The following is a 27,218-nucleotide window of genomic DNA, read 5'->3' on the forward strand; positions in this document are numbered from 1 at the left end:
CTCCCTTCTCCTGCGCAAAGGCGACTGCTTTGGGACAGCCCTCTCTCCTGCGCTAACTTTAAAACTCCTCCCTGCTATTCCCAGCTTTGTCCCTTCCTCTCAGCCTGGTCCCTCAACTTAGCTTTCAGAGGGCTGAGGGTCCAAATCCATCCTCCACAAAACCACACGGGCTAACTGGGATGTTCCTCAAGGGGAACATTGCTCTTCAACATCTGCAATGAAAAAAACAAACACAAACAAATCAGAAAAGGGAGTAAGCATCCCGCTGGCCAACGCCAACTACTTCCCCAACTCCCCCCTCCTCACAAGTGCCACCGTGTTCACTTCCCCGCTCATTCCAGACTCAGACCCTGCAGCCATCATCACTCGTGGTATCTAAGGTACCGAGAGAAACCACGTTAGCGTGGCACTCGTGAGAAGCCATCGGCCCCACACTCCTCCTCGCTAATCCACAGCTCACCTGAAACGCTCATCCAATTCAAAGATAGCCCACACAGCACCTCCACAACAGAAGGTAAAGGCTGAACCGAGCAGCCCCATAATACTTTGCTATTCAACACCGACCCGGCCGACGACCGCCTCACCTTCTCGGACCGCTCACCGGCATGCAGCTTTTCGGGAGACCTTATAGCAGACTTCACGGTACGTAAAGGGTGCCTATAAGAAACCTGCAGAGGGACTTTTTACAAGGGAGTACAGCCATAGGACAAGGCGGTAACGGCTTTAGTCCTAAGGAGGGTACATTTAGTTTAGGCGTTAGGAAGACGTTTCTCACTAGGGGTGGCGAGGCACTGGAACGCGTTGCCCAGAGAACCTGCGGATGCTCCCTCCCTGGAAGCATTCAAGGCCAAGTCAGATGGGGCTTTCAGCAACCTGGTCTTGCGGACGGCGTCCGTGGGGGAGGGTTGGAACTAGAGGATCTTTATGGTGCCTTCCAACCCAAACCATTCTACGATTCTATGACATTCAAATCCAACTGCAAAACTCCTCTGAGAAGGGCTGGTGAACCCTCCTCCCTTTCCCCAGCAGTCCCAAAACTTAAGAAACCCCTTTTCTTCTCCTCAACTGTCAGGAAAGGAACCCCACTGCTTCCTGACACCTCCTGCCCTCAATCTGCACTCCTGAACCCCCTTCAGTGGCTACTCCTCAAGAGCCGCTCTTCTGAGCAACATCCCAAATTCTGGGGGCACCCCCTAACCTACAGCTCCCCAGAGACTCTGAGCTCTGCTACATGCCCACAAAAGAAAGTCAAGTCCCAAGCCTTGTAATCTACGAGGGGCCTGCCACCAGCTGCAAAGATTCTAAGGACAACGTGGCATTCTGTGGGCAATGAGGAAAGGCACCCCAAACCCTGAAGGGCACTGTGCCTCACGGCCCTTCTGCTTTCATCAGTAGTACTAAAACTCCATAGACAAATACATACAAGATGCTCACCCTAACCCCTGCTAAACAATGTCACCATCAGTCCCGTTAAGAGAGATAACAACTTACACAGCAGAACTGTTAAAAACCCAACGTTCCTTCTTCAATAAAGTTGGGAATTGCAGGAAAACACAATGCATGAAGACTAAAAAAAAAACCAAACAACAAAAAAAACCCCAAACAATGCATACTATTAAACCATCTTTCTACCCCTGAACTGATGCAGAAACTGACACTAGGCCTAGTAGATGTAGAAATAGAACGTATGTTTAGACTCAGTGTATTGCTAAATAAAAGACTCAGGAATTTGTTAGAAGGTTAACAACTGCCTCTGTAAGTTGATTTACGTAGACAAGCCAAGGACATAAAGCACAAGATTCCTGTGTCTGTAATATAAGACAAAATAACATGCCCTCTTTGAGGAGGTATTCTGTTTGATAAGAAAATATGTTCTGTCTCTTGTGGTGACTGAGCCAAAAGCTAGGTGATAAGCAGAGAAGTTGTTTGTGGGGCCCAGAAGGGGATCGTACTGCGCAAACTCGTACAACAAAGTTCAAACAGCGGACAAGTGAGGAAGACTATGGAAGACCACCAGAGGACTCCAGAAGACCACCGAAGACCTTCAACACGCATGCATAAAGGACATTTACATATGCTAATGACTTCTCGGAAAATCAATGAATATGTATATTATTTCTCAGAAATTTTATGAATATGTATGTAAGGCAGGTATTTAACCTATACAATTAGTCCCAGCCAGAAAGCACATTTGGAGGAGCGATCCTCCGTTCTTCCAGCGCTGCAATAAAGAATACTTAACTCCATCACTGAATGCTCATTTCGAGAAACAGAACACTCGAAACAAAATTACTGACCTGAAAAAAAGAAAGGGGGAAAAAAAAAAGCTGCATACAAGTGTGTCGTGGTTTCAGCCCAGCCGGTAACAAAGGACCACGCAGCCGCATATCATGTCTGAATAAATGTGAATTTAGTAGGTAGATACACATTCAGAAATGCACAAGAACTGAAAGGAGTAATCTGTAACTGGTAGACTAAGAACGCTGCAATAGCATGCAATGTAAATCAACATGCACCTATAGGGAAGGGAAGGGAAGTACAGAAACATTCTTCTGGATTTAAAAAAAAACAAAATGCAGCAATGGTAGGAAAAGGTACTTGGAATGTGCCACTTTCAATCCACTGAAACGACGTCTGCAACAGCAGTAAGAACACTGGCAAACTACCTTCTCGGTTCCACAGGGCCTTGAAACCCATACGCATTGTCTGTTGCCAGTTGCCATTAGGAAACAAAGATATTAAATAGGGCAAATCAGAAATAACTTGAACCAATCCCTCCCACCCAGCTATAAACCAGGACCATATACAGCCCTTGCAGACTACACAAGATCCTGTCTCATTCCAGCCATATCATTAGCACAAGCTGTGCAAACCCATGCAAATCAACAGGTTTTCCAGGCATAAAAGCAGACTCCAACAGCAGTTAAGCCACTTCTTACAACTGACAATGTCATACTTCCATCACTGATTATAGCACAAGAACAAAAGAGAATGGGTCTTTATTGTCCTTCATGAACTTGAGGGGCTGCAAGAAACCAGTGAAGTTACAAGCCTGGATTCTGTAATGTCGCTATCAGCATAATTTCCAGATCAAAGATCCGGCCTCCTGTTACGATCATCAAACATAATTTTGAGTTCAGGGGACAGGTCATCACAACACTATGTTAGGTAGAGTATAAAACCTTATCATCAGATTCTCAGCTAGTTTAAGTCAATGTATTCTGTGTGTTCCGCTGAAGTCAACGAAACTAAACACACTATCATAGGAAAAAGATATTTCAGCACGCCTCAGACCTGGAAAACTATCTTGAAAAATGCCCGTAACTTTTAACACAAATTCTCTGCACTTCCCACGATCTCTCAACAGCGAGCAGTAGTAAGACCCTAACAGTTACTTGCAACCTATTTCTTGCATAGCATTCATTTTTATTTTAATTTTAAAAGGGGCAACTAATACATAAGATTTTTGCAGCTACTCACAAAAATCAATAAGCAAAGACATTTGTTCCAAGACTTAAATTTCTTGTATAATTTAAAAAACTAGCAAAACTCTGTAAAGTAAAATAGATACATTTACCTACTAATGTAGGAAACTACAGACAAACTTCAGGAAATGACCAAAGGTGCAGAGGATAGGCTAATGCCTATTAGCATTAGGTAGAAAAACAAGGTAGAAAAGGTAGAAATGCCTATTAGCATTAAGGTAGAAGAAGAAGAAGAACAACAACAACAACAACAACAAACCCCCAGAAGTTCTACAGAAAAATGAGTGAGCAGCCCACAGCACTGGCAGACAACAGATTTTTTTATCCCCGCTTCCTCCACCCCTTCTTCTTACCCCCCCACCCCCGTTTTTTTTTAAAGGAAATAATTATTCTATTCTGAAACATATTGCCAGTGATGCAGTTGAAGCCAAAAGTTTAAATGAGTTCAGGAGAGAATTAACCGAATTCTAACACATGTGCCAACACAACTGCTATAAAAAGCATCTGCATCATGGTGAAATGCAAACAGCTACTCTGAGAACGACACATTATTATTCACTAAATTTGCCTTTTACCCTGTTGTATAGTTACTAATGTTGAAAAGAGTCACTGCTGTGCAAGAAACTAAAACTTACAGCGCTTTATGCTCGGAGAGAACTGTGGCCCATCAGCTCGTGGCTGTGAAGTCTTACAACTTAACACGTTGCAGTTGCACACCAGCAAGTTCTGAGGTGGACTGCCGACTGTATTCAATAGTCACAGCTTATGTAGGAGGATATGATAAACTTGACTTATTTGCCTTTAACCGATGCTCCAAATATGTTAAAGTCGTTCTTAAAGCAGGTTACTGGTTTGATTACCCTTCATACAAAATCCTCCTTCAAATGGAGGTTTCTCTTCTCTTCTTTTCAGATTTAAGGCATGAACAGAAACCACACCTGCATCATCACTGAAATCAGTGCCTATTTTTCAATAAACTTTAGCAGCAGCATCAGAATTCGTCCTCAAGTACCGTTCATAAAGCAAATGCTTCATTCTTCAAAACTTTTTTTAGCAAAGGTTAGTAATGCTGTACCACAGACTCTCACGCCCAGTCACACATGTTCTTCCCGAGACTGTTACGCAGCTTAGTATTTTAAAAATCGCCATCCTAACTGCGTACCTGATACTACTGGTTCTCCCCTTTTTAAAGTCTGATGTTAAGGAAAAGCTGCAAGTCCTACAAAACCAGGCAGACTTGCTTGTTCATGCCAAAGAGAAAAAGGTTAAGCATTATTAAAAAATAAGACTATTGCCTACCTTTAAGTATCCATAAAGCTATCAACATGAACCGTATGGTGGCCTGTTAGCATCGCTATTTGAACACGGGCATGCAAAATGTCCTTCAGTTAAATTCCAAACTCTATGAAGTAATTGGTGGGCAATTCCCCAAGGATAAAACGTCTATCAAAAGCCAACAGTAAGCCAGAAATCTCTTTCCGTTTCATAGGGTAAAAAAAAATAAATACAGTGAATCCTGAAAAAAGAAATAGATATTAGACAGGGAACGCCTATATACTTATAGGGCAAGTAATAAAACATTTAGTGTTTTGATTTTATTTTTTTTTATGTCATCACAATAGTTAGACAAACATGGAAACATTTGCAACAGCAATACTTGGGTCACTTTAAAATCTTGGTAACACTGAAATACAGGGCAGCGAAAGCTAATGATGTGGGGAGGGGACTTTAGGCCTTATTATTTTCAGACACATTCACACACACACACATATATCTATATACACACGCGCACTCCACAACTCCAAAGAGCTATCTTAACTATGTCTGCCAGTAAACGGAAATAGTAGGCAGAAAGGAACCATATCTATACTAAGACAGTTAGCTGCGCCGTAAAACTGAAGATCACTGCAACCAGTGCCATCTTAAAGAAGAAAAAACAACCACCACCAACAACCACCAAAAAACCTGAAAGGAACCATCACTGTGCATGTCATAAGCATGAAGTTATTTTAACCTGATGACTACTCTGCTCTATACTTTAAGCATCATGAAGTTTTTATGTGTTTTTAAAGTCTAAGGTTATTATTTTAAATGGCCTACTTGTAGTGGCAGCCCAAGTAGCATTCTGGAGAACACCACAGTGCCCACAACTTCTACAGGTCAGTGCAGTCTGATCAAGCACTACATTTCTAGGGGAGGAAAACAAAAAACCACTACCGCTCATTTATTCAATTGAAAAGCTTATTACCTGCACCTTCCAAAGCAACAGGCTACAGGAACACTGAATGCAAAGTAAACCAGACCCATCTGGAATAATCTGACATCTCAGCTCCAAGTTACACATCTTTCATTTAGTATTTGAAGGGATTAACAGCATTTGGATGCACAGAAACTGTCTTTACAGTGATGTCTGCAGACCTCCGAGTCACAAGTTAAAAATGTCTTCCTAAATTATAACAATATTAGCACTTCCTCTGAAAGGAGTGAAAAAAACACAACCAGGGAAGGAGGAAAGTGACACAACACCAAGGGTTTTTTTCCCAGAGATTACAAAATCCTGAGAGAACAAGATGCTTGTGCTATCAGAATAAAAATCCCCAAAGAAACAAAAGAGTTTACCTTTCCCTTGGAAAAGTTACTTTTGAGTCAAGATCTGCTCTTTTTCTCTCCCAAGCATGAAATCTCTCTTCAGCTTAAGACTCTCTTCTACTGCAGTAGAAATTTAGTGCACATGCTGGAACCTGGACAGAATCTTATTTAAAAAAACAAACAATACAATAGTACTACAGTGGCTAGAAATCTTTTACGTATTCTGATGAAAAGACTCAACTTATTTCTAGGAAATAAAGTGTTTGGGGCCAAAGCCAACACATGATGTTCATGTAAGGTTAAATTTTTATTATTTTTTTTCTTTTTTTAAATTGATATATTGAAAAAAGCTGGAGAAGGAAGCAGGGACAGAAATGAAAAACCATTCAGGGAGTCAGTGGTATAGACTGTCAGCACGCAACCTAAATATTGTAATTGCAGATCACATAGTCAGAACAAGCCAGTCAAAAGTAGCACACTCCCTGGGAGAGGGGCAGGAGTCTCTTCCCCCTTGTCTTTCAAGCCAAGACCCAACTAGCAGAAGGCAGCTTTTCTGTCAGATAAAGCAAGGCAAAAGGATCATGTACAGCAACTTCCTTGCAGCCTCTTGCTCCTGAGCACCCTTCTTCACCTCTTTTCTTTCTTTCTCTCTTTCTTCTGGTGATGGGAAGGCAAAGCATGTTCTGTTCCTGTGAGCCCATACTGCTTGTCCCTACAGTCACAGCAGGCACCTGTGATTCCTCTCCGAAGACATTTACGCATAGAAATCAGTTGAGTGGTGTGTTACGGAAGCATAAGCTGCAGTGGACGTGATTTTGAATCAGTTATTGTTTTGCCCATCACGACAAAATAAAACCAGCAATTTCTTACTTTATAGAAATCCTCCTAAAGTAGTAGTTGCCCCCAATCATTGTCAAGTTTTTGTATCACAGGAGAACAAATGCAGCCAAAAGAACATCTTCTCTAAAATGACCACTCCGAACTGCACAAGCAGGCAGGCACAGGCAGCTCCCGATTTAATTAAGCGTATGTACACAGCACCACTTAGTGGTGCAAGCGGAGTCACCGCTGATAGGAATGAGAAGCTTGAACACCAACCTTCCCTCCCCGGCCCCCTGGACACTGCAGCCTGATCTTGACAAATTGACCGCCTGGATAAAGAAAGCTATCTGGCAACTAAAAAGATCCATTGTACTTTTCTGCTCAGTACACCTAAAGATACAGATTCACCCTCTAAATCTTGGCCAATTTCTTGAATACCACCAACACTCAGAACGGGTTTCAAATGGCAACGTGGCAGGACAAAGTAATAAATACTTATCCTTAAGTCTGCTAACTTTCTAAACCTTTGCCTAGACCTTAAGGAAATGTAAAAACAAACAAACTACTGCAAAGTTCAACACGCAATCCACGCAAAGTTAAGGCTATCAAGTAGGAACCTGATTACGAGTATAAATCATGCAATAGCTACTCTATGACATGGATGTCCTGAACAGATCATCCTCTACAGTGTAAGTCCAAGGTACAAACCCATCAGCACCTCCTTCCCTCTCTGTATCGCTGTGGTTACCTGCTCTGTGCCCAGAGCCAAAAAGAATCCCGACGTTGGAGTTACTGTTCCTTTTATGGCCAGCCCCATACTTCTTTCCCGACGGAGAGGTGACGCACCTGATTTGAGGTGGAGTGCAGACAACCTTCTCATCTAGTGCTGGGCAGTTTATTTGTCCCACAAACAAACCCCAGGAAAGAGAATGCACAGTTGGACGGGTGCACTTGAGATTTTGACCACGCGGTAGCACCGTTAACTGCTGAAAGAGCAGGACTCTCTGGCGCTCCGTGCCCATGTCACGACTGCCCTCACGTCCCCAGTCTGCACCCAGCTCCTCCAGGGTGTGCAGAGGGGCTTCCAGCCCTGGCTCAGCAGGCGTCCACATAAGATCCCCCAGCCAAGAGGGGGGTGTATGCTCACCTGCCACATCGATACCGTGGGTACATTAAAAGCCACCCCCCAACCCTTTCCCCAGGAGTGATTGGGGGAGGCTCTTCAGTCATCTGGCTGTAAACCCCCTCCCCCTCAGGGAGACCAACATCCAGGCATGCCTTGCTCTAACTCCCCAAATCCACTGCCCTCCGAGGAATAAAAGGCGTCTGGGCCACTCCCCCGGCTCTAATCTGCAGATATGCCTGGCTTCCCAGAAGTAGGCTGAGAAAGCCAGCATTAAGGCACTCCTTCCCACGCCCAGATCCACAAAATCCTCAGAAAAAAGAAGAAAAATAGCCACTTCACTGCAGCATGAAGTAAATAAACGTGGGGGACACAGGAGGCCAGTTCTCCTGGGGTCAATGGAAAGGAGGGCTAGATGCAACATATCTGAGGATTTTCCATGTGCACAGCTGAAACAGCCATGCCTCAAGCAGGGATGCGTCCCATTTATGGCAGTTCCTCCCCACTTCTCATCCCCAAAAGACAAACTCGGGCCTCTGCCTTCTCCGTGTGTAGCTCCCCACTCCCTTCAGCATGGAGCTGCGAGGCTCGGGGTTTGTGGAGAACCACAGGTGGGAAACCGAGGCTACTAATGGTGACCACAGAGAACAGACCAGCTCGGAGGGGGCGAGGAGGGCTGATGCACAATTTCTACGTTTGAATTTGTTGGGAACTTGGTGGGAGTCACAAGCTTGCAAGCCACAACCCACAAGCTTGCAAGGCACAACCCCAGCTATCCAGGACATGGGCTTCCCAAGATCACAAACCTCCGGGGACGGGGACGGCGCCTGCGCCGGCGAGCGAACGCCGGGCTGCCCCAACGCGAAGCACGGCGCATGCGCCCGGGAGGCGCGTCCGCACGGCTGGTCGGGGAGCGGGCGCAGCGGGAAGCCCGCGGAAAACCACGCGAAACCGGCAACGCTCCCGAGTCTGACCTGGTCGGACTCCGGGGGCCGCGAGGACTACGCCGCGCCCGAGAGCCACGCTGCTGCCCGGCCGCCGAGTCCGCGAAAACTACAGCTCCCGGCATGCCCCGGGAGGCAGCCTGCCCTGCTGCCTGACGCCGAGGGGACGCCGCTTCCGTTCCCCCCCACCTCCCCACGCCGGCGCAGCGGCAGTTCCCGCCGAGCCCCCAGCGCCGCTCCGGGTAGCTCCGGCACGGCGCGGCCCCGCTGCCGCTCCGTGCGTGCAACACGGACCCCGCCGTCCTCCTCGGGGCTTTCCCCGGGACCCGCCGGCCGACTACGCAGCCCCGCCACGGGGCCCGGTGAGCCCCCACCCCCGCGCGCCCGTTCTCTCAGCCGCCCTGTCAGCGCCCCCCCCCCCCCACCCCACCCCCCGCGCGCCCGTTCTCTCAGCCGCCCTGTCAGCGCCCCCCCCACCCCCGCGCGCCCGTTCTCTCAGCCGCCCTGTCAGCGCCCCCCCCACCCCCGCGCGCCCGTTCTCTCAGCCGCCCTGTCAGCGCCCCCCCCCACCCCCGCGCGCCCGTTCTCTCAGCCGCCCTGTCAGCGCCCCGCCCCCCACCCCCGCGCGCACGTTCTCTCAGCCGCCCTGTGAGCCCCCAGGGCTCCCCCTCGGCCTCGGCACCCCCACCTCCCCCGGGGCACCCCCACCGCCCCCGGGGCACCCCCGCCTCCGACGTTCGCGCTCCGAGGGGCGCCCGGCCCCGCTCACCTTCTCCCTCGGGGCAGCCGCAGCCCGGTCACTGCTCAGCTCCGCTCCTGCCTGGGCTCCCGGCGGCCCCTCCCCCGGCAGCCCCTCCCCTTGCCAGGGAGGGGGCGTCGCCATCAGCCTCTCACTGCCCGCACCTGCGGCTCCTCCAGCCCCGGCCCGCAGCTGTGGTACCGAAACCCGCAACCAAACCCCTCACCACCAAGGTGAAGTGAAGCAGCAGGCACTGCCTTGACTGAGTGACAGATGTCAAGAGTCATCTGATGTGGAAGAGGTGTTAACTGGGGTCAAAATACAGATTTTAATACCCATCTTATTTTAGTTCTAAGACTTGGCGATTGCCAGGTATCATCTTTTCAATTTCCCCAGGTCCACCCGCGAGCGAGGCCACAAGGGAGATTTCTTCCAGAGAGAGGATAGAGTTATTAAGTCTCAAGACCACGATTTGCTTTTCTCCTTCATGAAGAGGTGAGTGGGTCATATAGCATCACTAGTCACCCAAGCAGTTAAGCCTGAACTTTTCACCTGTCCTTTAATGCTGTCAACTCCAAGCTAAATTTTTCCCGTTATTAAGAGGGGACCAAAGATCATGTGAAGTATTATTATCCTTTCTACAAATACACCCCCATCTTGGAGCTTTAGCTACTAGAGAAGGTCTTGGGAGTTTGGGGTCAGAGGAGCTAGCTGCAAGTACAAACTTTCATACAGCTCTGTTTAGGATGTGTGATGTTTCTCTGGTTGTCTAAACCGGTCTAAATTTCCACAGATGGTCCCGACTCTGGGTGGCTCTAACAAGGATCCTGGAACTCCAGTAAGTTCTAAACATCGTTTTATATTTTAAACATGATCCCAAGTTCCTTTTTGCACTTGTCTCTACGGTTTTGGCAGCTGACAGCCCCGAGGGATGCTTGTACAAGTTTCTCCCGAAGGGCGAGTAAATTAATTCTTTTGTCCGTGAGGTGGATGGTTTGGTAACGTTATAATTCACAACGCTATAATTCCTTCTTTCAAATTAAAAAAAAAATAATTGCCTTTTAAATCCATCCAATTTAATCTGCTAAAATGATTCTCGTTGTTCTACCTCTTTTCTCAAGTTTTGGTTAAATTCAATGTCAGTATTCTCCACGGAACTAGATTTTCATCTGACTTTGGAATCGGAAAGGCAGGCTGTTACCGAGGTTAAATTCTGTGTCTTTACAAAACTTTGAATCAGTTACAAAACTAGATTATTTTTTTTAATTCAAATTACAAAACCGGTTAATATCAAGATGAATAGTTCAAACAATAATTGTTTCATTTTGTTTATCTCATGTTTAGAACCCCTCAAAAAAAACACATACACCCTCTAAACACACAAAAAGATTATTGCCCTCGACAATATTCCTAATAGCAACCCCAACATTATAAACTTTACACAACTGTTTTCCCAAATAGATAACGTGAAACTTACTTATAGATTTTCTGTTTTAAAGGGACAGTTTCTTTAGACTTCCAGTTTCTTGTTGGGTGCTTGCTTTATTCTCGAATAATGAAGCCAAGGTTCTTCTCCCAGACCTTTACTGCTACAAGTGTTGTTAAAATGACTCGATACGGTCCTTTCCACTTCTCGGTGATTTTATATATATTCAGTCTCCTGGTCGGAAGGGATGCGCTGCTACGTCCAGTTCTAAGGGTCCAGCTGTGGAGACATACTGACAAAGTTCTTGAAAAGAATTGCTTAAAGAAATCATAACACCTTTTAAAAACATATCTCCAAAGGCACTCAAGATACTCAGAACACAGGACTCTTGATATGGTCTTTCATACAACATTTCCTAAAGACTTGGCTTTTCTTTCTCTTCTGGCTATACTCCGATTCTTAATAGAGCCACGGGTAACGCTTTAACCCATGTGAGGAGTGAGGTTTCCTGACAAATTTTACTCGACAGTTGCTTAAGGATATAGTTCATTCTCTCTCTCTCTCTCTCTGCCCACACACTTGCTTGTGGTCTATGTGGGGTGTGATAGTCTCAATCCATAGATAATACTTGGCTCAACTTGTCTCATAATCTTTGCTATAAAATGAGGGCCATTGTCAGATGACATTCTTACAGGCACCCCATATTTTGGTATTATCTCTTTGAGCAAGACTTTGACTACTTCCCTTGCTTTGTTGGTGCGACAAGGGAAAGCCTTGGGCCACCCAGTAAAGATATCAACTAAAACTAGGACATATCCTTATTTTCAAGGCAATTCTATAAAATCAATTTGCTAATATTCTTCTAAAAAATTTCCTTATTTAATAATCCCAAAGATGATCTTATTACTGGTTCGGGGATAATTTTACATATACATTTCACATCCACTTATAATTGTTTAAACAATCTTTGTCATATTTCGCTTTCTGTTTCCCAGTATACTCTGTGATGTTCAATGGGGCATTTTCTCTTATTATTGTGGGTGGGACTATTATTCGACCTGTCGGTGTTACAGCCTATCCTGTTTCATTTTGTTAGCCTGCAATCTAATAATTAATTCTTCATCTTTTTCATTATAATTTGGAGTTTCTTTAGGCAATTTTATACCTTTCTCTGGAACTAGTGCTAGGATGCCTTTTTCTGCAGCCTCTTCAGCAGCTTTATCAGCCAGTCGGTTACCTGCGTTAGGACCGGTCTTACCTAACGGATGTGCTTTACAGTGCATCATCGTGACTGCTGTTGGTTTTTGAATGCTTTCTAACAATTTCAGTATTTGTTCTGCGTGCTGAACGGCGGTTCCTGGTGCAGATAACAGTCCTCTTTCTCCCCGTATCGCTCCATGCGCACGTACCACTCCAAAAGCATACTTTGAGTCTGTCCAAGTGTTGACTCGCTTTCCTTGACTTAGTTCCAGAGCTCGAGTAAGAGCTATCAATTCAGCCTTTTGGGCAGAGATCATCGAAGGCAAAGTTGGCAACGCAAGTACCTCCTCAGTAGTTATTGTCTATCTCGATAAAACGTTTTCCTTCACAGATGGAACCGCTTCCGTCGGCATATAGTTCCCAATCTGTTTCTTCTAGTGGCACATCTCAGAGATCCAGTCAGCTGGAGTAAACTCTTTCGATTGCCTGCAAGCAGTCACGTTCCAGTTCTCCTTTAACTCGGTCAGTTGTTGAAAACGCAACAGGGTTAACGGCGGTAGTAGTTTTTAGGTAAACATCATCTTGTTCCAGCAACAACACCACTTGGTATTTCAGCATTCTGCTAGGGGATAACCAGTGCCCCCCTTTCCGTTTTAGCACAACAGTTATCATATGGGAAACGTACAGTAATCCTTTCTCCTCAGGCGAACTTACGAGCTTCCTGGATCAGTAGCACAGTTGCAGCGACGGCTCTCGGACGACCAGAGCATCCCAGACTCACGTTACCCAATCGCTTCGAGAAGTAGGCCACAGCTCGCCCACTTGGCCCTAAATATTGGGCCAGGATACCCAGAGTTCTACCTCTTCTTTCACGAGCAGAAAGTTCAAGTGTCTCTTGTGAGATCTGGCAGACGCTAGGGCTGGCACCCCTATTACAGCCTGTTTCAATTCTTGGAAGGTAGCTTTCTCGGCATCGGTCCAATCCGTCGTTTGAGGTTTTGAGCTGCTCCTATAAAGGTCAGGCCAGCAAGCCACAATTTATAATCTACAGGTGACACCACTCGACCATTCCCGGAAATGCTTGTCATTCATTTTTTTAGTCTTAGGTTCGGGGAGACGACACATTGCCTCTTTTCTCTCAGTTCCCAATTGTCTCTGTCCTTTTAGGATTTTAAAACTCAAATTTAAGTTTCTTCTTTCTGGGTTATTTGGGTTTTTTTCTTTTGACACTCGATATCTACTGATTCCCAAAAAGTTCAAAAAGTTAAGAGTTAACTTTGTGCATTGTTCTTCCGTCTCAGCTACCATTAACAGATCGTCCATATATTTCAGCAAGATTTCTTGATTATTTTCTTTCTTCCAAATCTCTAATTCTCGTGCCAATTGATTTCCAAAAATGGTAAGACTATTCTTAAAGCCTTGAGGCAAGACTGTCCACGTATATCGTGTTTTTCTCCCAGTCTCAGGATTTTCCCATTCCAAAGCAAAAACCTCTTGACTATTGGGATCCAAGGGAATATAGAAAAAGGCATCTTTTCGGTCCAACACTGTGAACCATTCTCATTTCTCCGTTAGGGTTGTTAACAAAGTATAAGGATTTGCTATGACCGGATGAATACCTTGTACTATTTGATTTATTGCTCTGAGGAGGTCTTGAACTAATCTATCATCTTTTTCATCAGCCTTTTAAAAGGCAAGATCGGGGTGTTATATCTGGATTCACATTCTATTAACAATTTGTATCTTAAAAATTTTTGTATTACCATTACTAACTCTTTCCGACTTTCCGGTTTTAGGGGGTATTGTTTCATTCTTACCGGATTCGATCCTGGCTTTAAATCAACTCTCACAGGTTCTGCTTTTTGGATTTACCGGGAACTTCCCAGTCCAGACGACTGGAATGACAGCATTACACTTGGACCGGTATAATCTTCTGCTTTTGGTAAACATCCTGTTAACAACAAAGCCGCTGCTTCGATACGTTTAGTTTCTGGAATTAAAATTTTAAGCTCTCCATTTTTAAATTTAATTTCTGCCTCTAAGTTCTCAAATAGACCTCTCCTTAACAGGAGTTTAGGAGAATTTGGCACATACAAAAACTGCCGAGTGACCCATTGCTTTCCTAATTTCATTGTTAAAGATTTAAAGAAGGGTCTAGTTTCTCGTTCGCTTGTTGCACCAACACCACCAATTTCTTCAAAACTTAACTCTCCCTCTGAGGTATTTAAAACTGAAAAGGTGACTCTAGTGTCAACTCAAATTCAATTTTCTGTTCTCCCAGTTTAGCTGTAACCAGAGGTTCTGCTGGGAGACTCCCCTCCGGTCCCCGTCCGATACGTTCACTTAAAAAGAACAAATCTACATATGGCACTTTATTCCATTTACTCTCTCTCCTACAAAACAACAGTAATTGCAATATAGTATTGTAACTCAAAGTTCTGTTTGTTTACCATTTTTCCTGCAGTTCACCCCAACGTGCCAATAAACATCCCAGCGGTGATGTTTCTGGTAACTTTTCATCAGCAGTTCTATTTCCTGCACTCTTATTCTTAAACAATTTTGCTAATGCCATTATACTTATATACATTCAAATACCAAATACCAAACAAATGCAAACGACAGCTGTCCCAAATAATACACAAAGTCCAACCCAGCAATAGCTTTCGCTTATGACTTACGGGCAGACGCCTAGGCTTCCACTGCAGACGGCTACCCTCCAAGCCCCAACCCTGGGAAGCTTTCGCCGCGCCTCACGGGCAGGCTTTCCAAACAAATTCCAAAGAAGCAGCGCCTTAGCTTTTTTCCAGGGAGCGCTGCGAGGAGCTTTGCGTGTCGAGGGTGACGGTTCTCCCCGAGAATACCTCGGTGCCGGCCGGAGCTCGATCGACACGCCATCTCGTCCAGTCTCACTCGCAAGGTCCCATTTGGGTCGCCAAAACCGTTACCGAAATCCAGAATAAAACTCCTTAACGCCAACGTGAAGTTAAGAAGCAGGCACTTTGTTTATCGCAGCGCTGGGGACACGGGAACCTCTGTCCTCCGGGATTCCCTGTGATTCCTTGCAGACGTCTCCTAGCATCTTTTGGCCTTTTCTTATAAGGACCGGAGATCCCAGGTAGCAGCCCCAGACTTGTCTAATGATGCTACCCTAGATGATTCTTCTCTTTTGCAGGAAGCTCTCTTCTCCGGGATCGACCCAAGACTCCTCCCAGGCGTCATCCCAGAATGTTTTGACCTCTGCGTTCGGGACCGGAGATCCCAGCTACCTGCTCCAGACTCCTCCAAGTAAGTAGCTCAAGACATTTTTCTTCTCCTGTAGAGAAATCTCTCAACTCCGACAGGCATCTGAGACTCCTCCCAGGCATCTCCCACAGTCTTCTATCCTCTGCTTTACCTACCTAAGGGGTCAGGTAGAAGCCCCAGACTCCTCCAAGGAAGCTACCGTTGAGGTTTTTTTCTTTTTTGGAGGAACCTCTGCCGTCCGGGATCCCCTGTGATTCCATCCAGACGTCTCCTAGCGTCTTTTGGCCTTTTCTTATAAGGACCGGAGATCCCAGGTAGCAGCCCCAGACTTGACTAACGAGGCTACCCTAGATGATTCTTCTCTTTTGCAGGAAGCTCTCTTCTCCAGGATCGACCAAGACTCCTCCCAGGGGTCATCCCAGAACGTTTTGACCTCTGCGTTCGGGACCGGAGATCCCATCTACCTGCCCCAGACTCCTCCAAGTAAGTAGCTCGAGACATTTTTGTTCTCCTGTAGAGAAATCTCTCAACTCCGACAGGCACCTGAGACTCCTCCCAGGCATCTCCCAGAGTCTTCTGTCCTCTGCTTTACCTACCTAAGGGGTCAGGTAGAAGCCCCAGACTCCTCCAAGGAAGCTACCGTTGAGGTTTTTTTCTTTTTTGGAGGAACCTCTGCCGTCCGGGATCCCCTGTGATTCCATCCAGACGTCTCCTAGCGTCTTTTGGCCTTTTCTTATAAGGACCGGAGATCCCAGGTAGCAGCCCCAGACTTGACTAACGAGGCTACCCTAGATGATTCTTCTCTTTTGCAGGAAGCTCTCTTCTCCAGGATCGACCAAGACTCCTCCCAGGGGTCATCCCAGAACGTTTTGACCTCTGCGTTCGGGACCGGAGATCCCATCTACCTGCCCCAGACTCCTCCAAGTAAGTAGCTCAAGACATTTTTGTTCTCCTGTAGAGAAATCTCTCAACTCCGACAGGCACCTGAGACTCCTCCCAGGCATCTCCCACAGTCTTCTGTCCTCTGCTTTACCTACCTAAGGGGTCAGGTAGAAGCCCCAGACTCCTCAAAGGAAGCTACCGTTGACGTTTTTTCTTGTTTTCGAGGAGCCTCTGCCCTCTGGGATCCCCTGTGATTCCTTCCAGACGTCTCCTAGCGTCTTTTGGCCTTTTCTTATAAGGACCGGAGATCCCAGGTAGCAGCCCCAGACTTGACTAATGAGGCTACCCTAGATGATTCTTTTCTTTTGCAGGAAGCTCTCTTCTCCGGGATCGACCCAAGACTCCTCCCAGGCATCATCCCATAATGTTTTGACCTCTGCGTTCGGGACCGGAGATCCCATCTACCTGCCCCAGACTCCTCCAAGTAAGTAGCTCGAGACATTTTTGTTCTCCTGTAGAGAAATCTCTCAACTCCGACAGGCACCTGAGACTCCTCCCAGGCATCTCCCACAGTCTTCTGTCCTCTGCTTTACCTACTAAGGGGTCAGGTAGAAGCCCCAGACTCCTCCTAGGAAGCTACCGTTGAGGTTTTTTTCTTTTTTGGAGGAAGCTGTGCCCTCCGGGATCCCCTGTGATTCCTTCCAGACGTCTCCTAGCGTCTTTTGGCCTTTTCTTATAAGGACCGGAGATCCCAGGTAGCAGCCCCAGACTTGACCAATGAGGCTACCCTAGATGATTCTTCTCTTTTGCAGGAAGCTCTCTTCTCCGGGATCGACCCAAGACTCCAAGACAAGCAGGTGAAGGAAGCCTTGCTGAAGCTTTAGAGAAGGAAGAGGGTCTTTCATTCTGTCTAGCTGGCGCTCTAGGCTTTCACCTGTCTCCTGTCTTTCTGCTCTTTCTTCTTGAGCTCTTGGGGTATTTGTCACGGAAGGTTAAGTGGTTAAAAGTGTCCTGGTTTCAGCTTGGATAGAGTTAACTGTCTTCCTAGTAGCTGGTACAGTGCTATGTTTTGAGTTCAGTATGCAAAGAACCTTGATAACACTGATGTTTGCAGTTGTTGCCGAGGAGTGTTTAGATAAAGTCAAGGATTTTTCAGCTTCTCATGCCCAGCCAGCGAGAAAGCTGGAGGGGCACAAGAACTTGGCACAGGACACAGCCAGGGCACCTGACCCAAACTGGCCAACAGGGTATTCCATACCATGCGACATCCCATCTAGTATAGGAACTGGGGAGTGGGGGGGGGAATCGCTGCTCGGGGACTAGCTGGGTGTGAATGGTGGGTGGTGAGCGATTGCACTGCGCATCATTTGTACATTCCGATCCTTTTGTTATTGCTGTTGTCATTTTATTAGTATTATCATTATTAGTTTCTTCCTTTCTGTTCTATTAAACCGTGCTTATCTCAACCCACGAGTTTTACTTCTTTTTCCGGATTTTCTCCCCCATCCCACTGGGTGGGGGGGGAGTGAGTGAGCGGCTGGGTGGTGCTTAGTTGCTGGCTGGGGTTAAACCATGATAGAGACAGAGTCACAGCAGCACAGAATGGATGCTGAAAGAGACCTCTAGAGATCATCCAGCCCACCTCGGCTGCTTGAGCAGGGCCAGCTGCAGCAGGCTGTGAGTCTGCTTCTCGAAGGTTCTATTGGCTGCGTTGCTCCCAGGTTGTGGAGCTCGCATGGGAAATGGGCAATGAAGAGGGATGAAGTTTCCAGGCACTTTCTGGCCGGTGCAGTGATTTTTTCTACTCTTAAAAACTCAGTTGGGCTCAGCACAGCAAGGAGCCACAGCAAGGTCTTCAGTGCCTGCACTGGAAACTCTGCGTATACTCCGGCCAGGGAGCACCGCAGACACCCTTCCCTCCATGGGCCCCCAGTTTCCAAGAGAGCCCATGCCTCCAGCGGGTCCCAAGCGCCCTACCCAGGCAGGAGCACGGCACAGACCAGTGCGTTTAAAGCTTCTCCCGGAGGAGCCCGTGCAGCCCGAGTCGTTGAAGAGGGCGGTAGCTGGGAGCCTTGTGGAGGATGTCCTGAGGAGGTGTGTGGCTCCAGGGCCACAGAGCCCCCAGGCAGCTCCCCCAGGCAGAGAATAAAGAGTTTGCTCCCAAGGGCTTGCTTGTGCCTACATTTATTGATGCCAGGCCATACTGTGTCTGGGTGTTTTCCCTGCAAAGTTTTCCCTCGTCTTCCTCCCTCCTACAGCCTCGGTCAGGCCAAGACCCAGTTCTACAGGGAATCTTAAGTAGGGACGAGAAAAGGAGTCAATGTTTCTGCCTTGTTTAGAAAGCTTTGTGGCTGGGCTATTGGAGGGGCTGGTCCAGCTCTGTAAAGCTGTACTCATGCCTTCTGTGAGTCCCATAGGTGGGCGCTGTTGAAGGCTGCGCCTTGTTCTGTGTGTTTATTCTCTCGTCCCCTCACGACCTCCTGATGGGCCTTGGGGTTCCTACCCAGGCCCGTTGGTAGTCCTGTGTCGCGGTAGAGACGGACACGACAAGTAACAGATCATGCAAAATGGCTCCTTTATTGTTCTAACACACCTTTTTATCCCCTACTTCAGAGTATGTGTTAGTAGATGATTGGTTTAGTTAGTAACGGTTCTTCTTATCGCTATCTTGTTTTTGTACCGCTCTTCTCGGATCTTCCCAGACTTTCAAGGATACACTACAAGCTGCTCAAGGTCGCGCTGTTCTCGAACTGTCAGGCATTTTGTAGACCCGTTGCATCCCCCGACAGTCCTGTCTGTGTCGCAACAAGGGACTGGCCTTCAAAATGAGGCTTTGGGCCCTAAGAGAAGGGTTTGGAGCATAAAAATGAGGGTTTGGAAACTCAGGATGTGGCTTGGACCCTGAAAACGACTGGCTGGATCCTAAAAATGAGGCTTTGGAGACTGAAAATGGGAGTTCGGCAACTAAAAAAGTGGCCTTGGGCTCTAAAAAGGAGACTTTGCCAACTGCAAGGGAGCCCGTGGACCCTCAAAATGGGGGTTTGGAGCCTGAAATGGGGCTCTGGAAGCCAAAACTAAGACTTTGGGAAGGGAAAACGAGGCTTTCTGCCCTGTAAGTGTAACTTTGGAGCCTAAAAGCGTGGCTTTGTGCCTTAAAGCTGAGGGTTTAAACCCTCCAAGTGAAACTGCGGGCCCTAAAGAACAGCTATGGGTCATAAAAGGCCAAATGGTTTGGACCAGAACAATGAGGAGTTTGGCCCTCCAGATGAGGCTTTGGGCACTAAAAATGGTGGGGGAGATGCTACATGTGACCCTTTGGGCTCTGCAAAGGAGGGGAACCTATTGGTGTCGATAGGGCCCTAAGACATGAGGCTTTGGTCCCAAAGAGAGGGCTTGGGTCACTCCAGGGGAGGCCCTCAGCTGTTAAAAGAGGCCTTTGGACCCTCCAGTGGAGGGTTTGGGCCCTAAGAGTGGGGCTTTGGAAATGAAACTGAGGCTTTGAACCCTGCATTAGGTTTTGTGCCTTCAAGGGATGCTTCAGTACCAAAAACGAGGGCTTTGCGCCCTAGAAATGGGTCTTTGGAAGCTCCAAATGAGGGGTTGTGCGTTAAACAAGAGATGCCTTGCACCCCAGATGAGGAGCTTGGCCTCTAAAATGAGGCTTTGGGCCCTCCAATTGAATATTTGGACCCTCAAAATGAGGCCTTGGGCTCTCCCTAGTTGCAGACTGGATCCTAAAAATGAGCCTGTGGTCCCTGGAAAGGAGGCTCTCTTCCCTGAAGAGGAGGTTTTGGAAGGTAAAGAATGAGGCTTGGGGCTCTAACGGTGGGGTTTGTGCTGTAAAAGGAAGGCTTGGGCCTTACAAATGGGTATTTGGGCCCCTGCAATGAGGCTTCAGGACCCTAAAAATGAAGGGGTGGATTGTGGAAACGATTCTTTGGACCCCGAAAATGAGGCATTGGGCCCTAAAACTGAGGTTCGGAGCCTCAAAATTTGAGTTTAGAAACAAGGTTGCGGAGCCTGAAATGGGGCTCTGGAGTTTATAAATAAAGCTTTGGACCATCAAAATGAGGATTTGTTCACAAAAAAGAAGGGTTGGGACGCGAAAAGGAGTATTTGGACAGTCAAAACAAGGCTTTGGGACAGAAAAATGTGTACTTGGGCCTTATAAACGAAGCTGTGTACTCTAAAAAGTGGCCTTCAGTCCTAAAGCGTTCAGTCTTCTATTGGGATGCTCCCTGTGGGACAGGAGGACAATTGCTTTGAGCTGCCTCTATTTCAGGAAGGATTACCTACATTTGCCTTCCATCTGAAATACTGCTTAGTGCAACTTGTTGGGTTGTTTGTTTTTTTTAAAATTGGGGAAGTGTGTGTGAACAGCTGAGTGCTGGTATACAGTGAATTACCTTCCCCTGCTGAGAGTAAATGGGTTTAGGAATAAAAATACCCGTTTTGTATTACAAAAATTGGTTCCCTTGAAGATGCAAGTGCTAACTGATGGACTCCTGGCTGACAAAATCTCTTCCCAGCTTGCTTAAACATTAAACAGCCTTCACAGTGGCGTTCAGATGATCTCGTGTGATTTCTTGCAATTAATCATGGTTGTCTGAAGCGTACCACTGAAGCATAGTAATGTGTTTTGGTTGTTAAAAAGTAGGAGGAGAAGTTCATGGAGACATCTTCTGTGTCGGGTTTCAATGAGTTCAAGCTATTGTTGTGTCCGGTTGAGAGTTTCTGATGTTATTTTTCCCTCTTTCGGAGGGGGGTGAACATGCCCATCTCGCCCTCCAGGAGCAAGGATGCCATCTCAAGCCCATGCCACCCTCAAAGCTTGCGTCCTGGAGTTGAGCGTGGAGGGGCATCACCCCACGAAGGTTTGGTGTGTTGTAGCAGTCGGTGCTGTGAGGTGGGTGGCAGTGGGGTGGAAGCAGCTGTTGGGGGTTCCGTCATTTGCATAGCCCAGCCCCCCCCGCATGCTTCAGAATGTTGGGGTCCCTGTGGCAGTTTTTGAATGGTCCCTCCCAGTTGGGTCAACGGACCCAGCGCAGCCAGAAGATCCCGTTGGAGCTCCTCTCTCTGGCATAAATCCCTCGGCGTTTGGGCTTGAGAAGAGGTAAAGTTGGAATCTGCAGATCTCCTTAGGTGACCTTCAGGAGCTGTGGGCTGTGGGTGGGGACTGGCTCTCTGTCTCTGGTCCAGCGACTGGTGTCATTGCTCATAGGAAGAGCTTTACCAGGCGACTCTGCCGTTTCCCTTCTTCTGGGGGTTACGGGAGCCGTTTTGGAGGTGAGGGAGATGTGAATTCCCGGTCTTGAGCCAACCTGGATGGAGCAGAGGTGGACTGTGATTTGTCTGACCTCAACAGTGTATCTGTAACGCAGTTGCAATCATCTCTGCCTGCACGACTGGCATGAGGTCCTGTTTTATTTTAAAGGAGACGTAGTGAATAAAATCAGTGAATCTAATGGGCGGTCTTTCTGACCAAATATATAAATGTTTATTTAGGATAAGATAAACGGTCCCTTGAAGCACTGGTTACACGGACTTAACTCTGTGTTGCCTAAAAATGGGACCAAGTTTGGCTCGGCCGTGGGCGTCTACATTAGAGACATCCACGTTTAGTCAGATGAATCACACCCCAGTCTCCTGTGTTCCTCATCAGGTCTCTGGCAACTCTGCTGTTAGCCCTTACTGAAGCCAAGTACAGTCTCTCATTGATTGATAGATTGATTTTAACAGAAAGGAAAGTCAGTCTTAGACATTTGGTTGCGGAAGAAAGTTTGTGTTTGAAGATCGTGCTTGGATCTTTGAGTAGGTCTAATTAGATGCCTTTTCCTCTTTGCTTCATCCCTGATAAGCTTAGGCACTCTCTGTTTGTCCTGTTTCGGAGGACCACTGCCCAAGGCACGTAGCATTGCACAGGGAGATGCTGCATCTCATTTTGCACTGTGAGTCTTGTTAAGTCATCAGGAATGAAGTACTTTTAGGAGATAAGCTAACTAAATTGCACTCAAGTGAAAAAAGTGCTCTATAACTCCCGAGAAATAATACTGGATTATAATGAAAACAGAAGTATTTTGAGCAAAAGATGCTTAAAAAGTTAGGTAAAAATGAAGAGCACGGTGCAGTTTTTTTAGTTTGGGTTTTTATACATTTTTGATTTAAAGTTTGAATGTAAACAAATCTGCTTGAATTGATGTGGAAAAGATGCTCAAATTGACAAGTATTTCTTTCAAACAAGAATAAGCAAAGTAGCAGCTAGAGAGAGTGTTTTGGCTTTAAAGTGTTTTGTATTTGTGAACCCAAATCTCCAGGCTGCTGGGCAGGGTGAGACCTGTGCCAGCCAATTCATCTTTTAGCTCCAAGTGCCTTTTGATAGAGATGCAGGTCTCCTGGGGATTGTGGGGACGTGCTCCTGCATCTGGAAAAGATGGCTGAGTTCCTGGTGTAAGAAGGGCACTGGGGTTTAGAGGTCAGAGCTGAGGCAGGTATGGAAGATGGCAATAGCTGTGATCATTAGTGCAAAAAATTTATTTTTGTATATTCAAGCAGGTTTTTTTCTCTCCTCTGCTAATCCAGTGTGGAATATGAGCCAATAAAGAGAAACCGACGCTGTACACGCTGGACACACTTAAGTATTTGTTTTAAAATAGGTGTGAGGTCAAGCTAGAACGTGCTTTGCAATTGGTGTATTTACTGCAGCAAATTTTCTGCTCTTCCTGGCCGTCTTCTGTGGTTTTCAGCCTGCTTCACCTCCACAGAAAGAGATACCATGCGTATGAAAGAGCCGGTTATGCGTCTTCCCTTAGGAGATATTTTTTTGTGCTCTGCTCTTGAGTTACGATCTGAATTATTTATGCCAACATTTCAAATAGCTTTTGGATTCCCTGGTTAAAGTATTCTGAACCTACCCCAGCTACATGTTACAATGCACAAGTCCCACCAACCATCAGTTTTTATTTCATGTCATTTGTCATGAAGTAACACACATTGCAGCCAGAATGCTGTGTTGCTGTTCCATGTTTTTTTTTACAGTAGTTTTCCAGCTGTATTCCTCGTCCCCATGATAAAGAGTGTTGCCAGTATTTCTTTTTATCTTAGAATACACATGGTAAGGATGGTTGCTGGATGTCTCATCCTTTTTAAGGCTGTGAAGGCATGCTCTGACAAGGTCTTTTCCCAGACCCAGGTATTCAGGGATGCAAGGTGTGCCTATCCCCATCAGCTCTGTGAAGGATGTAAGAGAGATTGTGCGCCTGAAGGTTGAATGATGCTTCTGTGTTAGAAGCTGAATTTCCACAAGCAAAAAACAGCTTCCCCGACTCTTTAAGCTGTGTGTCCTTTTAATGCTGCAAAAATGTAAATAATGATCCTTGCGTACATCTTTCTCAATTAAATGTACAGTGGATGTCTTCTCGTTCAGCTAGTCTGGAGCTTAAAAAGCAGCTTAAAAATACTGGACAGGGTAATTTTTGGTGGACATGGCCAGAGCCTGCTTGGAAGAAAATTGGATTGGTTACACCAGTCTTTATGTGAGGCCCAAAGAGAGCCTAAGGTTTTGAGTGCCCTAGAATGCTCTTTTCAAGTAGGTTAACAGGCACATATACACCCTGTAATGACGTAAGGACTCCCCAGAACATCTTCAGGACAGCTATATTTTATGCAAGCCCCTGTTTTCATGCAACCTCAGCTAGCGTTGTGCTGCTCTTTGCAGGGTCGGGTGAGCGGTGTTGTCTTTGGCTGTGTGGGCTTAAATGTGTTTCTAATGTGCGTGTCAAATAATTGCCTGTTAAACAGACTGCCAGTGTGGCTGACGCCAGTGCTTCCGAAGAAGGTGAAATAAAAGCTTTGAAGATAGGGTCCTGCTGCGAATACGACCCAGTCAAGTAAGTGTTGATTGTGTCCCATCTGATCTTTGCAGATTGTGGAAAAATTGCAGAGATGTTTGTTTTAACGAGAGAGACACATGCCTACCTCTTTGGTTTTCTCTCCCAAACCATTTAGTTACCTGAAGAAACCCTTGGGTCCGCTCCGCCATCATCTACTTGCTTTCACTGCGGAAAACGTGGCCACTACATAAAGAACTGCCCGACAAATGGGGTAAGATTGTGGGGGACTTGTGGTGTTACTTAGTTTTTAATTGTTTTGCCTTGGCAGTTACGTAACAAATACATGAATCCTCATATTAAGAATTGTTTCTGTTGGGGTGAAATGCAGAGGTTGTATGGCAATGTTGCAAAGGCCTTCAAAATTCCAGGGGAAGCTGGAATTAGAAGTGTGAAATTTTCTTTTTCCTAGGTCGTAGACATTCAATATATCCATAGGTCTTTCTGGGTGAACACTCGTGCATGTTTTTATATCTTTCAGTATTAGTGGAAATGTTTCTGTTTTCCACTCTTCTTAATGGCAGTTCACAGTTTTTATTATTTTGTACAAAACCAAGACATTTCTCTCTGCCCCATCTATTGAATATTTGCGTGTTTTAATTGCACTAAGTCCCTGGTTGAGTATTGATGCCATTTAACCGTAGTCACTGAAAGCTCATTTTGCTTCTGTTTTATGTTTCAAAGGCTTCTTGCCAAGTCTAACAGATGGCTGTTGGACTGAGATTTCCTCCCCCTCTGACTTTTCTGAAATCCCATGTGTGAAACAGGCTGAAGTTTTCCTGTTGCTATACAGTGAGAAAATACTGCCGTGTGCTGACAGGAGTGGCTCTTTTAAAATGACCGTGGTAGCACTTCTGGTTTTCCGTCCTGGATCTCCTTTTGTAGAAGCTGTAACATCGACTTCTTGCTTTTATAAAATGTAATTGCTCGGAGACTAACGTTATGCTGAGCCTGCAATTTACATGTATCCTCTGGCAAAGGAGAGGTGGGATTCATTTCACCTGCTTTCTAGCTGTGAAAAGATTAATTTTCTAGTCTGAGCTTCTTTCTTAGTTGCTCCAATGAATGGGAGAGTTCTGCAGAAGGAAGATTGTTCCTCCCTCCCTCTTCTAGTGTTGTGGCTATAGAAAAGTAGTTTAAACTAAGCGCCTACCTTTTAGGAGGCTCATGTGGAGCGAGAAGAATTCCATCTCTTCTCTTGCTTTGAGAAAATGCAAAGCTTGGAAAAGTTTTCCTCTACCCATCTTTAACTCGTTTCTTTTTCCTTCCCCACCCCTCCTCCAGGGAAGCTTATGCTAGAGGAAGGATGGAGAAGCCTCCCTTTTTACCAGAGGAGCCATCTTCTTCTTCCTCCTCCTCCTCCTCCTCCTCCTCTTCCTCCACCTCAGATGCTCCCGTTCCAGATGAGTTGTCATGTCTCATCTGTAAGGACATAATGACTGATGCAGCTGTTATTCCCTGCTGTGGCAACAGTTATTGTGACAAATGTAAGTGTTACACCCGTGTTTGTTAATTCTAAACATCACATCTGATTTTCTGAAAGCAGAAAGAGGAGGGAACAAAATTACTTTGCTACCAGTTCTATTTTATGCTGAAGTATACCCTGGACGGGAAAGGGCTCTTCTGGTATCAAGGGCGAAAAAAGCCAGGAAGCCTTTTCCCCTTTTTAGGTATCTAGTTAAGTCTTCTTTACAAGCGGAAGGACGAGTATGAGGAGAGTGGCTAACTGTGCAGGGGATTACAGTATTAGACACTGAATGCTTTTAGTTGGTCCACAGCCCTTTGTCTCATACAAAATTATATAGCCGACTCTGGTGACTTAGAGTGGTCTGCAACAAACGGATAGTTAGGCATTTAATCCACATTCTTCTCCACGGGAGAGTTGGTTAAAACCTTCAGAACTCGAACCTCCTAATGGTTTTTTGAACCTATTAATGAGGTTTTTTTGAAACATGTTTTGTTCATTAACCTTGAGGTTGGGGACTTCTCGCTGTACTAGATAGTGGGGAAAAAGACTAGCTGCAACATCAAGACACAGCCTATGCTACATCTGCAGATGTTCCAATGGTGAAATACAAAACTGTATAGTTATTTGCTGCATACTAGAAATTTTTTACACTATTGAACATTTATAGCTTCATGCTCTCAGTTCAAGACTATATTCACCTATTAATCATAGACATGTCTTTATGATTGGTGAGAACCCCTAAAACTTCCTTAGTTTGGCTAAATACTGTTTTGATTATTCTAATTCTATGCAGGTATTAGAACAGCATTACTGGAATCTGAGGAACATGTATGCCCAACGTGTCAGGAGACAGATGTTTCACCTGATGCTTTAATTCCCAACAAGTGCATACGCCAGGTAACATGACGACTTTTACATAAAGTGCTTGTAAGAAAAGGCTCTTTGTAAAAAGCGGAAAGGGAAGAAAATATTAATTTACATCTCCTTAAGCAAGGCGTAATTTGATAAGGCTAAATTGACTTTTCAAATGCACTGTTTGCTGCTGTCACAGAAGCTTACGACTCTTTAGAGATGATCTGGCAAATTCGGGTCCCGCTCTTACTGAACACGATTGCCTCGCTTTCACATTTGGCGTTAACGCTGAAGTACTTGAAATACAGGTCCTCTGAGCTACCAGTCATTAGTATCAGTGTTCAATGTGACGTGTTCATACATCTGTATGTTGGTTTCTTTGAGGATTGATGGCATTTACGGAATACATGAGTAATTTTCCTCTGTGAAGGCTTCTGTTCGTATATCTGCTGAAGTTCCATCGTAGCTTCTTGTAAATGCTTTTCTCCCTCTAGGCTGTGAACAACTTCAAAAATGGAACTAGCTACACAAAAAGGCTCCATCAGCAGATTCAGCAGCA

General features: G+C 45.9%; 1 long non-coding RNA gene across 1 annotated transcript; it reads left to right on the plus strand.

The window, feature by feature from the left end:
• The first annotated feature begins 15,945 nt into the window (after positions 1–15,945).
• LOC126037409 (uncharacterized) lies at positions 15,946–17,349 on the plus strand. The gene is made up of 4 exons (XR_007505689.1): positions 15,946–16,054; positions 16,384–16,495; positions 16,825–16,937; positions 17,266–17,349. It is a non-coding gene; the product is annotated as an uncharacterized LOC126037409 (long non-coding RNA).
• The last annotated feature ends 9,869 nt before the right edge of the window (positions 17,350–27,218 follow it).

Source organism: Accipiter gentilis, unplaced genomic scaffold (genome assembly GCF_929443795.1).
Source record: "Accipiter gentilis unplaced genomic scaffold, bAccGen1.1, whole genome shotgun sequence".
NCBI lineage: Eukaryota > Metazoa > Chordata > Aves > Accipitriformes > Accipitridae > Astur > Astur gentilis.